The sequence below is a fragment of the Peromyscus eremicus genome, unplaced genomic scaffold, assembly GCF_949786415.1.
Source record: "Peromyscus eremicus unplaced genomic scaffold, PerEre_H2_v1 PerEre#2#unplaced_75, whole genome shotgun sequence".
In the NCBI taxonomy this organism is placed as follows: domain Eukaryota; kingdom Metazoa; phylum Chordata; class Mammalia; order Rodentia; family Cricetidae; genus Peromyscus; species Peromyscus eremicus.
In genome coordinates this window covers 217368-230354 of record NW_026734316.1, presented here as the reverse complement: position 1 = coordinate 230354, position 12987 = coordinate 217368, and the positions used below count along the sequence as shown (strand labels likewise).

Here is a 12987-nt window from a genome sequence, read left to right as displayed (position 1 = left end):
ACCCCTGGCTCCTCTTTACCTCTCAGTATGAAGTCTTTTCCTTATAAACCAGCTTAGGTAAGGTTTAGGAGGACCATCGTTCTTGGCCAGTTTATGGAGAAAGTTGCCCAGTTGCAATGGGCCAAGCATTCCAACCATCAGCTGCCTTGGACCTCACATTCATTCTCTTCCTGCTCTCTGCAGTTCTCAGAGCCCCCTAACCTCATAGGCCCTCAAGTCCCACCACCAGCCCTAAGCGCCGCCTTGTGGTTTTTACACAGAAACTCTTCCCCAAACTTCCCGTCACCCTTACATGGATCCTAGGAAACGATCTAATGATCAACTTACAGTTAAAATGTGAACTTTTTATGGTTAATGATCTTGATCTTTGTATAAATATTTTCTGTATAAACAAAAATGAAAAGAATTTATACTAACTTATGGTGCCTTCTATCACCAGTAACTATTATTCTAAACAATGGTATTTGGGTTTACAAATCAGTTTTAGCAGTTTTTCTCCTTTAAGAAATGATCAGCCACAATGAAAGTCACAATTATGGTACCCCTCTTCTCCATTAAATGACCTCAGCAACTATCATTCTATAACAATTAGATATCAGTACTTTAATACTGAGTACGTACATGAATCCCTGAAGAATGATGTTCAAATGTAAACTGCTTGGTAGGTCTTCAGTAGAGAATTCTAACTTGTTCCTAGGGGAAACTTTACTTAGAATAACACTGCATAAAAATTAATCTAAAGGAGACTTGATCCTTGACTGAAAATTGGAGTCTTTAGTTCCATTCGTCTACTACACCAAGGATGCTAAGTTATTTACCTTTGGGATGGACTTTTAAAATATTACTAAATTCAAAAACGATCCCTGACCTGTATGTCCCCTCTTGAAAACCCCTGACCCACACAAACCATAACACTGACAAAAATGAAGAAACACAAGGCAACAGAAAGCTTAGCAAGTAAAGGAGTTTGCTGTGCTAGCCCAACAACCATAGTGTAAGCGCCAAGTCCCAGGTTGGAAGGACAGAACTGAATCTTGAAAGTTGTCCTTGAACCTCTACATGAGGTCCTTCACATGTGTGCGCGCACACACACAGATACACACACACATACAGACACAGACACAGACACAGACACAGACAGACAGACACACACACACACACACACACACATACACACACAAATAGCACGTTTCAGAAATCCAGCAGCAGTCTACAAGACTCCACCTACCAGGGTGAGCAGTACAGCTCCCAGGATGGCCTTAGGTCTGCTGACCCAAGCTTCCAGGTCAAGGCGGCGAGCAAAGAAGGGCCTCCCAGGTTGACCCCGGACCTGCTAGAGCAGTGGGGTGGTGGTGTCCCAGAACCAAGAGCACACGGGAAGTTGTGACACCAAGGAAGACTATCGCCCAACTCAATGGGACCCTAGTCCCAGCCCCGGTTCACACCTGGCAGAAGACTGCTCCGGGATGGACACAAGGGAAAGGGACAGGCAGCTGTGTACACTGATCAGGACTCCAGGGTGGGGGGCCAGAGCTTCCTGTCCCATGATTCGATGGTCTAATATTGAGATGGGAGTGGAGAAGGGCTTCCTTCCAAAACCTTGGCCTCCTTGGTGAAGTGCATTCAAGTGGATGCTGCCCCACATCATCCAAAGCAGGGAACACTGGAGCCAGGGACATCCACAACATCGCCTCAACAGGCAGGCTGTCCAGGAACCTGAGGTGGAGACAAGGACACATCAAAAGAAGAAACCATGCACCCACCTGCCCTCTTGCCTACCAAAACTTGGGACCGGTCCCCACCTTAACCGTCTCCTAGGCAGCACCAGGCAACCATTCTGACCTACCTCCAGCTCTGTCACAATCTCTCTCCTCTGCACAGCCCTCCACCTCCCACCCCTATGATCCCACCTCCTGACCCTACCCCACACCAACTACCAGGCACCACTCAGGAAACTTCTCTTCCTGTTCTGTAACTTCCCCAAGACCCTGTCAGGCATGGAACTCTCTGTATCCTCTGTGGACACCCACCTACCTGTGGCAGGGCCTAGGAACACACAGGACTCGGCTCTCTCAAGAGATTCCAAGTGGACCAAGGACAGGTAACATAGAATCTGAGGGACAAGAAGCAATTCTCACTCTTAACACCAGGATGCCTACAGCACACACCCACCCTGTGTGTCCTTCTGGATTTCCCTAAACATTCCAGGTGTCCTCACACAAATTTCTCTCCTCGGGCCCAGACCCATGGAACAGAAAAAAGTGTCCACAGACAGAGTGGGTCTGCCCAGCAGCCTGCATGAAAAAAAAAAAAAAACACCAACAAACTAGAGAACACCCAACACCCCACAGGCAGATTCTCGTTTGCTCTCGCCTTACTTTCTCTCTCTCTCATTTAACTATCTTCCTCTACCTCCACCTCCACCTCTATCTCTGTCTTTCTCTGTCCCTCGCTCCTATGTACAGTCCCATCCCTGCTTTCCAGGTTAGCTAGGCCATGTTCAGTAGGGAAATGCTTTTCACTCCTCAACAGGAAGCCTTCCTTCAATGAGCACTGAAAGTCTCCAGAGGCTCTCCTCCACAATGCTGACATCTTCCATGATGAAGCCTAGAAGAAAATCACTGTCCCTGGCACCTGGAGACAAGCCTGTCTATGCTCTTCCAAATCTCCCTCTCTACAAAGCTTCCTGGAGACTTTTGCTGTGGCTAAAAAGGGAGCTTCCTGGTGATGGGGGTGGGTGTGGAGGACCTGACTTCATGGACCTGCCTGTCAGGTCACTTTAAAGGACGGTACTGCCACCTTCCCAATGGTTCCTACACAATGCTGTTACCAACCACGCTCTGGCATGCCCCTGAGCCCTAATCCACACACACGAAGCACCACTCCAAAACTTGTACTCACCTGAGCTGGATCTGAAGGATGGAGCCCTAAAAGGCTTCCCTATATGCAAACCTGTCCTTCCTCTACATCCCAGAGCTGACGACCATAACTCGTACATACTTTGACTCTCAGGCACTGCTATGACTTCTCACAGTACTGGGCCACAATAATCCCAGGTATACACACACACACACACACACACACACACACACACACACACAAACACACATACACAAAAGCGCTCCTGCATGCTTAGCAGTTGTAGGACTCCAGATAGTGCCCTCTGTTAATTTCAGAGCCTTCTCTAAGTATTCTTCCTGCTGAGATGATGTCTGGACATGAGAATGCAGGACAAGGAGCTTTTGGAACTTTGATGGTGGGAGTTCTTCCTGGGTTTAATGCAAATGAAGCTAGGCAGGAGAAGACAGGACTATGTGTGTCCTGAATGACACAGAGGAGGCTTGTCAGGGGAAGCACGGGCTGTGAAACCTGGCCACTATGGTACCTAAGTCCTGCCTGGCCTCTTTGTGAGCACCCCTGAGTCCAAACCCTGTTCTGGATGCTTCTACTGGAATTCACCTTGAGCCACCACACTGCCTTACTGGGTACGAACAATCAGGTTGGATAGGATGATGATTGGGGAGTTGAGGGTTCCAGATCCCTTACAGGGATCTGGGGATGTGGCTCTGGAGCTGGAACTTTTCTAACAGGTCCCAGTGCCTAAATTCAACCTGTAGCACAACTCAAGAGAAAATCCATTTGTAAAAGAAACAAAAGGCAAGCCAGAGAGAAGTCCAGGCAGCCAGAGAGGAGAGGGGATGGCAGGAGGAGATAAATGGATGACAGACATTTGGCCAAGGTGGCTAGCAACCAGGCCTGAGACCCTGAGCACCTCCCAGAGATGCAGGGCAGAGTTTGTGTGGTCTCCAGAAGTGAGCTGTGGATACTGCTAGGGAGGCTCAGACAAAAGCTAGGGGGTCCCGGGGTGGCCTTGTGCACCACCGAAAGGGCAGGTGGGCTGGCACGGAGGCAGGAAAAGTTCCACACAACCACCCCCATGCAGCCCAGGCTGCACAATCCCCTGTGGAGAGGTCCTCTCCTGCTCCCAGACATGGCAGCCACAGGACCCGGGAGGCTGTGCTTCTGTGAACCCCAAGCCAGCCACATGTCGCCTGCCCGGAGCTGGTCATCTGGACCCTGCTTCCTCCTCCAGCTCTCCTGGGTCATGGAGCTGGCCAGAGAACTGCTTTGGTCCTGGGGGACCCAGGCGGGGGCCCTTCCCTAGGCAGCAGGCCTCCATTTCCAGGGTAGCACAGGGACCTGCTGGCGGAATTGGCAAACTGAATCCACGGGATGGCAGCAAGGCACCGAGAATGCCAAGGGCCAAGGGCGAAGGGTGCTCTCTCTCCGCCCTTCACAAAGCAAAAAAAAAAAAAAAAAAAAAAAAAAAAAAAGCCAAAGCTCCAAGATGGAGGACAACCATCTAGGCTAGGACTGGACAGACATGCCACTCTAGGGCTGCTGCTAGGGTTTCAGTGGTGTGCAGAAGGTGAGGGTGTGGTGTGTAGATGGGGGTAACAGACTTTAACTGGTTCCTCCATTGTAACCTCCATGCACTGCACTTCGCTGACACACTCGGCTTTGTGCCAGCCCCTGAATGCCCTGCCTGAGGGTATGGTGGGGTGCAGAGAGAGAGGGCAGGTGGTGGAGGGTGTCATGGAGGGGGCCAAGTGGGGAGTGTGTGGAGGTGGGGGCAGGCTCACTTGAGAGTCTGAGCCACACCCTAAGGAAGTCCTCCACAAACCACATCTGGACTATAGGGGAGGAGCCAAAGAAACATAATAATGGGGTTGGGGTTCAGGGGCAGAGCATCGCCCCCTAGCTGCCAAACCAGGGTATTCTAACAGCTGCATCCCTGCCCTAGCCCAGCCTTCACCCCAGACACACAGACACACACAGACACACACACAGACACACACACACACAGACAAACACACAGACACACAGACACACACACACACACACAGCAGCTTTCAGAGATCCAGTGGCTGTCTACATGACTCCACCCACCAGGGTGACCAGTACAGCTTCCAGCATGGCCTTGGGTCTGCTGACCCAAGCTTCCAGGTCAAGGTGGCCCGGCAAGAGGGGCCTCCAAGGCTGTACCCGGTTCTTCTAAGGCAGTGGGATGGAAGGTGTTACACCAAGGGAGACGACCACCCAACTCAATGGGACCCTAGACCCAGCTCGGGCTTCCCACCTTGCAGAAGGCCGCTCCAGGATGGACACAAGGCAAAAGGGCAGTCAGCTGTGTATGATTGTAAGGGATGCAGAGTCAGCGGCCTTAGTCCCTTGTCCCAAATCCGATGGTCTAATACTAAGATGGGAGAAGAAGGACTTCCTTCCAAAACCTTGGCCTTGGTAGTGATGAGCGTTCAGATGGATGCTGCCCCACATCATGCGAAGCAGGGACCATAAGGCCTGGGACATCCACAACCTTGCCTCAACAGGCAGGGCGTCCAGGTCCCTGAGGTGAAGACAAGAACACATCAAAAGAAGAAACATTGCACCCACCTGCCCTCTTGCCCTATTAAACCCTGGGCCCAGGCCCCACCTTAACCGTCTCCTAGGCAGCACCAGGCAACCATTCTGACCTACGTCCACCTCTGTCACAATCTCTCTCCTCTGCACAGCCCTCCACCTCCCACCCTTAACCTCCCACCTCCCGACTCTACCCCACACCAACTACCAGGCCCCATTCAGGAAACTTCTCTTTCTGTTCTCTAACATCCCCAAAACCTGTAAGGCAAGGAAATCTCTGTATCCTCTGTGGACACCCACCTACCTGTGGCAGGGCCTAGGTACACACAGGACTCAGCTCTCTCAAGAGATTCAAGTGGACCGAGGACAGGTAACATAGAATCTGAGGGACAAGAAGCAATTCTCACTCTTAACACCAGGATGCCTGCAGCACACACCCACCCTGTGTGTCCTTATGGATTTCCCACAACATTCCAGGTGTCCTTACACAAAATTCCCTCCAGGGGCCCAGACCCATGGAACAGAAAAATGTGTCCATAGACAGAGTGGGTCTGCCCAACAGCCTGCATGAAAATAACACCAACAATCACGAAAACACCCAACACCCCACAGGCAGATTCTCATTTGCTCTCCCACCCTCTCTCCTGCTGTCACCGCCCTCTCTCATTTATCTATCCTCCTCCACCTTTACCTCCACCTCTATATCTGTCTCCCTCTATCCCTCACTCCTATGTACAGTCCCATCCCTGTTATCCAGGGTAGCTAGGCCATGTTCAGCTGGTGGGAGTGGAGGCCCTGAATTCCTAGACCTCCCTGGCAGGCCACTCCAAACAACAGTCCTGCCACCTTTCTGATGGTTCCTTCACAATGCTCTCATCCACGATGCCCTGGCACCCCCCTGAGTCCCAAACTACACACAGGATGCACCACTTCAAACCTTGTGCTCACCTGAGCTGCAGCTGAAGAAAAGAGCCCTAAAAGACTTCCCCTACATGCAAACCGGTCCTTCCCCTATGTCCTAAAGCTGACCACCACAACTCTTACATACTGAGCCTCTCAGGCACTGCTATGTCTTCTCTCAGGACTAAGCCACAATAATCCCAGGTATACATGCACACACACAGACACACACACACACACACACACACACAAACAAACACACACACACACACACACAAACACACACACAAACACAAACAAACACAGACACACACACACACACACACACACACACACACACACACACACACACAAAAGCGCTCCTGCATGCTTAGCAGTTCTAGGACTCCAGATAGTGCCCTCTGTTAATTTCAGAGCCTTCTCTAAGTATTCTTCCTGTTGAGATGATGTCTGGACATGTGAGTTCAGGACAAGAGTTTTTCGACATTCACTCTGGGGGTTCTCCCCGGGTATAAGATAAGTCCAGCTAGGCAGGAGAAGACAGGACTATGTGTGTCCTGCATGAAACAGAGGAGGCTTTTCAGGGGAGGCAGGAGCCATAAAACCTGGCCACTATGTTACCTAAAGTCCTGCCTGGCCTCTTTGTGAGCACACCTGAGTCCAAACCCTGTTCTGCCTGCTTCTACTGGAATTCACCTTGAGCCACCACACAACCATACTGAGTACGAACAATCAGGTTGGATAGGATGATGATGGAGGGTTGAGGGGTCCAGACCCCTTACAGGGATCTGGTGATGTGGCTCTGGAGCTGGAACCTTTTCTAACAGGTCCCAGTCCCTGAATTCCACCTGTAGCACAGCTCAAGAGAAAAGCCAGGTGTAAAAGAAACAAAATGCAAGATAGAGAGAAGGCCTGGCAGCCAGAGAGGAGAGGGGATGTAAAGAAGGGAGTTAAATGGATGACAGACATTTGGGCACAGGGGCTAGCAACCAGGCCTGAGACCCTGAGCACCTCCCAGAGAAGCAGGGCAGAGTTTGTGTGGTCTCCGGAAGTGAGCTGTGGATACTGCTAGGGAGGCTCAGACAAAAGCTAAGGGGTCCCAGGGTGGCCTTGTGCACCATGGTACGGGTAGGCAAGCTGGCACGCAGGCAGGAAAAGTTCCACACAACCACCCCAATGCAGCCCAGGCTGCACAATCCCCTGTGGAGAGGTCCTTTCCTGCTCCCAGACATGGCTGGTCACCTGGACCCTGCTTCCTCCTCCAGCTGTCCTGGGTCACGGAGCATGCAAGAGAACCTCTTTGGTCCTAGGGGACCCAGGCGGGAGCCCTTCCATAGCCAGACCACCTCCATTTCCAGGGAAGCTCAGGGACTTGCAGGCAGAATCGGCAAACTGAAAATTCGTGATGGCAGCAGTGCACCGAGAATGCCAAGGGCCAAGAGCGAAGGGTGCTCTCCCTCCGCCCTACGGAAAGCAAAAAAAAAGCCAAAGCTCCAAGATGGAAGCCATTTATCTAGGCTAGGACTGTCCAGACATTGTGCTCTAGGGCTGCTGCTAGGGATCCGAGGGTGTGCAGAATGTGAGGGTGTGGTGTGTAGATGGGGGTCACAGACCTTAACTGGTTCCTCCATTTTAACCTTTAAGCACTGCACTTTCCCTGACATACTTGGCTTTGTGCGAGCCCCTAAAGACCCTGCCTGTGGGTATGGTGGGGTGTGGGGAGAAGGGATTGTTGGTGTAGGTTGTCATGGAGGGGGCCAAGGGGAGAGTGTGTGGATTTGGGAGCAGGCGCATTTGAGAGCCTGAGCCAGACCCTAAGGGAGTCCTCCACAAACCACATCTGGATTCTAGGGGAGGAGCCTCACAAACATACTCATGGGGTTGGGGTTCAGGATCGTAGCCCCCAGCAGCCAAACCAAGGTATTCTCACAACTGCATCTCTGCCCCTTTCCAGCCATCACCCAAGAAACACACACACACACACACACACACACACACAAACACACACACACATACACACACACAGAGCTGCTTTTAGAGATTCAGCAGCTGTCTACATGACTCCACCCAGCAGAGTGACCCTTACAACTCCTTGGGTCTACTGACCCAAGCTTCCAGGTCAAGGGTCCAGCAAAGAAGGGGCATCCCAGGCTGACCCCGGACTTGCTAGAGCAGTGGGGTGGTGGTGTCCCAGAACCAAGAGCACACGGGAAATTGTGTCACCAGGGGAGACTACCGCCCAACTCAATGGGACCCTAGGCCCAGCACCAGGTTCCCACCTGGCAGAAAGCCGCTCCCGGATGGACACAAGGGAAAAGGGCAGGCAGCTGTGTACACTGGTCACAACTCCAGGGTGGGGGGCCTGAGCTTCGTGTCCCATGGTCCGATGGTCTAATATTGAGATAGGAGAGGAGAAGGGCTTCCCTCCAAAACCTTGGCCTCCAAGGTGAAGTGCATGCAGGTGGATGCTGCCCCACATCACCAGGAGCAGGGACCACTGGAGGTCGGGGACATCCACAACCTCGCTTCAACAGACAGGCCAGCCAGGGCCCTGAGGTGGAGACAAGGACACATCAAAAGAAGAAACATTGCACCCACCTGCCCTCTTGCCTACCAAACCCTGGGCTCAGGCCCCTACCTTAACTGTCTCCTGGGCAGCACCAGGCAACCATTCTGACCTACCTCCAGCTCTGTCACAATCCCTCTCCTCTGCACAGCCCTCCACCTCCCACCCCTAACTTCCCACCTCCTGACCCTACCCTACACCAACTACCAGGCACCACTCAGGAAACTTCTCTTTCCGTTCTCTAACTTCCCCAAGACCCTGTCAGGCATGGTACTCTCTGTAACCCCTGTGGACACCCACCTACCTGTGCCAGGGCCTAGGCACACACAGGATTCAGCTCTCTCAAGAGATTCAAGTGGACCGAGGACAGGCAACATAAAAGCTGAGGGACAAGAAGCAATTCTCACTCTTAACACCAGGATACCTGCAGCACCCACCCACCCTGTGTGTCCTTATGGATTTCCCTAAACATTCCAGGTGTCCTCACCAAAATTCCCTCCAGGGGCCCAGACCCATGGAACAGAAAAAAGTGTTCATAGACAGAGTGGGTCTGCCCACCAGCCTGCATGAAAAAAAACACCAACAATCACGAAACCACCCAACATCTCACTGGCAGATTCTCATTTGCTCTCACCTTACTTTCCTTCTCTCATTTAGCTATCCTCCTCTACCTCCAACTCCACCTCTATCTCTGTCTTTCTCTAGGCCTCACTCCTATGTACAGTCCCATCCCTGGTATCCAGGGTAGCTAGGCCATGTTCAGTTGGGAAATGCTTTGCACTCCCAACAGGAAGTCTTCCTTCAATGAGCAGTGAAAGTCTCCAGAGGTCCTCCTCCACACTGCTGACATCTTCCATGATGGAGCCTAGAAGAAAATCACTCTCCCTGCCACCTGGAGACAAGCCTGTCTATGCTCTTCCAAATCTCCCTCTCCACAAAACCTCCTGGAGACATTTGATGAGGCTAAAAAAGGAGCTTCCTGCTGCTGGGGGTGGAGGCCCTGACTTCCTAGACTTGCCTGGCAGGCCACTCTAAAGGATGGTCCTGTCACCTTTCCGATGGTTCCTACACAATGCTCTCATCCACCATTCCCTGGCACGTCCATGAGACCCAAACCACAGACACAATGCACCAGTCTAAACCTTGTGTTCACCTGAGCTGGAGCTGAAGGATGGAGCCCTAAAAGGCTTCCCTACATGCCAACCTGTCCTTCACATTCAACCCTGGCCTGACTATCATAACTCTTAAATACTGTGCCTGTCAGGCACTGCTTATGGACGCTCACAGGATTAGGCCACAAAAAACTCAGGCACACACAAACAACCAGTACACATACACACACACACACACACACACACACACACACACACACACAGAGCAGTTCTAGGACTGCAGATAGTGTCCTCTGTTAATTTCAGAACCTTCTTTAAGTGTTCTTCCTGCTGAGATAGTGTCTGGACAGGGCAGTGTAGGACAAGTGGCTTTGTTAACTTTATCCTGGGAGTTCTCCTTGGGTTTAAGGCAAATGGAGCTAGGCAGGAGAACACAGGAAAGAGTATTTGGACTGCTTGTGTCTTGCATCGCAGAAGGGAGGCTTGTCAGGGGAGGTAGGGGCTGTGAAACCTGGCCTCCATGGCACCTAAGTCCTGCGTGGCCTCTTTGTGAGCACCACTGAGTCCAAAACCTGCTCTGGATGCTTCTACCAGGATTCATCTTGAGCCACCACACTGCCTTACTGGGTAAACACAACCAGCTTCCATAAGATGATAATGGGGCGGGAGGAGCTTTCAGACCTCTTGTAGGGATCTGAGGATGTGACTCTGGAGCAGGAACATTTTGAGACAGGTCCCAGTCCCTGAATTCCACCTGTAGCACAGCTCAAGTGGAAAGCTATTTGTAAAAGGAACAAAAGGGAAGCCAGAGAGAAGGCCTGGCAGTCAGAGAGGAGAGGGGATGTCAGGAGAAGTTAAACGGATGACAGACATTTGGCCAAGGTGGCTAGCAACCAGGCCTGAGACCCTGAGCACCTCCCAGAGATGCAGGGCAGAGTTTGTGTGGTCTCCGGAAGTGAGCTGTGGATACTGCTAGGGAGGCTCAGACAAAAGCTAGGGGGTCCTGGGGTGGCCTTGTGCACCACTGTAAGGGTAGGCGGGCCAGCATAGAGTAGGAAATTTCCCCACAAGGACCCCCATGCAGCCCAGGCTGCACAATCCCCTGTGGAGAGGTCCTCTCCTGCGCCCAGACATGGCGGCCACAGGACCAGGGAGGCTGTGCTTACGTGAACCCCAAGCCAGCCACGTGTCGCCCGCCCGGAGCCGGTCATCTGCTTCCTCCTCCAGCTCTCCTGGGTCATGGAGTGGGCCAGAGAACCGCTTTGGTCCTGGGGGACCCAGGCGGGAGCCCTTCCCTAGGTGGCACGCCTCCATTTCCAGGGTAGCACAGGGACCTGTTGGCTGAATTGGCAAACTGAATCCACGGGATGGCAGCAGGGCACCGAGAATGCCCAGGGCCAAGGGCGAAGTGTGCTCTCTCTCCGCCCTTCACAAAGCAAAAAAAAAAAAAAAAACAGCCAAAGCTCCAAGATGGAGGACAACCATCTAGGCTAGGACTGGACAGACATGCCACTCTAGGGCTGCTGCTAGGGATTCAGTGGTGTGCAGAAGGTGAGGGTGTGGTGTGTAGATGGGGGTAACAGACTTTAACTGGTTCCTCCATTGTAACCTCCATGCACTGCACTTCCCTTACACACTCGGCTTTGTGCCAGCCCCTGAAGGCCCTGCCTGAGGGTATGGTGAGGTGCAGGGTGAGAGGGCAGGTGGTGGAGGGTGTCATGGAGGGGGCCAAGTGGGGAATGTGTGGATGTGGGGGCAGGCTCACTTGAGAGTCTGAGCCACACCCTAAGGAAGTCCTCCAAAAACCACATCTGGACTATAGGGGAGGAGCCAAAGAAACATAATAATGGGGTTGGGGTTCAGGGGCAGAGCATTGCCCCCTAGGAGCCAAACCAGGGTATTCTAACAGCTGCATCCCTGCCCTAGCCCAGCCTTCACCCCAGACACACAGACACACACAGACACACACACAGACACACACACAGACACACACACACACACACACACACACACACACACACACACACACACAGCAGCTTTCAGAGATCCAGTGGCTGTCTACATGACTCCACCCACCAGGGTGACCAGTACAGCTTCCAGCATGGCCTTGGGTCTGCTGACCCAAGCTTCCAGGTCAAGGTGGCCCGGCAAGAGGGGCCTCCAAGGCTGTACCCGGTTCTTCTAAGGCAGTGGGATGGAAGGTGTTACACCAAGGGAGACGACCACCCAACTCAATGGGATCCTAGACCCAGCTCGGGCTTCCCACCTTGCAGAAGGCCGCTCCAGGATGGACACAAGGCAAAAGGGAAGGCAGCTGTGTATGCTTGTAAGAGATGCAGAGTCAGCGGCCTTAGTCCCTTGTCCCAAATCCGATGGTCTAATACTAAGATGGGAGAAGAAGGACTTCCTTCCAAAACCTTGGCCTTGGTAGTGATGAGCGTTCAGATGGATGCTGCCCCACATCATGCGAAGCAGGGACCATAAGGCCTGGGACATCCACAACCTTGCCTCAACAGGCAGGGCGTCCAGGTCCCTGAGGTGAAGACAAGGACACATCAAAAGAAGAAACATTGCACCCACCTGCCCTACCAAACCCTGGGCCCAGGCCTCCACCTTAACAGTCTCCTAGGCAGCACCAGGCAACCATTCTGACCTACGTCCACCTCTGTCACAATTTCTCTCCTCTGCACAGCCCTCCACCTCCCACCCCTAACCTCCCACCTCCTGACCCTACCCTACACCAAATACCAGGCACCACTCAGGAAACTTCTCTTTCCGTTCTCTAACTTCCCCAAGACCCTGTCAGGCATGGAACTCTCTGTATCCTCTGTGGACACCCACCTACCTGTGGCAGGGCCTAGGAACACACAGGACTCGGCTCTCTCAAGAGATTCCAAGTGGACCGAGGACAAGTAACATAGAATCTGAGGGACAAGAAGCAATTCTCACTCTTAAAATCAAGATGCCTACAGCACACACCCAACCTGT

The 12987-nt window shown here is 52.5% G+C and overlaps 1 long non-coding RNA gene across 2 annotated transcripts; it reads right to left on the bottom strand.

Moving 5' to 3' along the window:
- Nucleotides 1-323: 323 nt before the first annotated feature.
- Nucleotides 324-8961, bottom strand: LOC131901406 (uncharacterized). Of its 2 annotated transcripts, none has more exons than XR_009376525.1 (2): nucleotides 8601-8961; nucleotides 324-382 (listed from the first exon to the last, which is right to left on the bottom strand). It is a non-coding gene; the product is annotated as an uncharacterized LOC131901406 (long non-coding RNA). The 2 variants fall into 2 exon arrangements; XR_009376524.1 differs by lacking the exon at nucleotides 8601-8961 and adding an exon at nucleotides 1229-1432.
- Between the last annotated feature and the right edge of the window lie 4026 nt (nucleotides 8962-12987).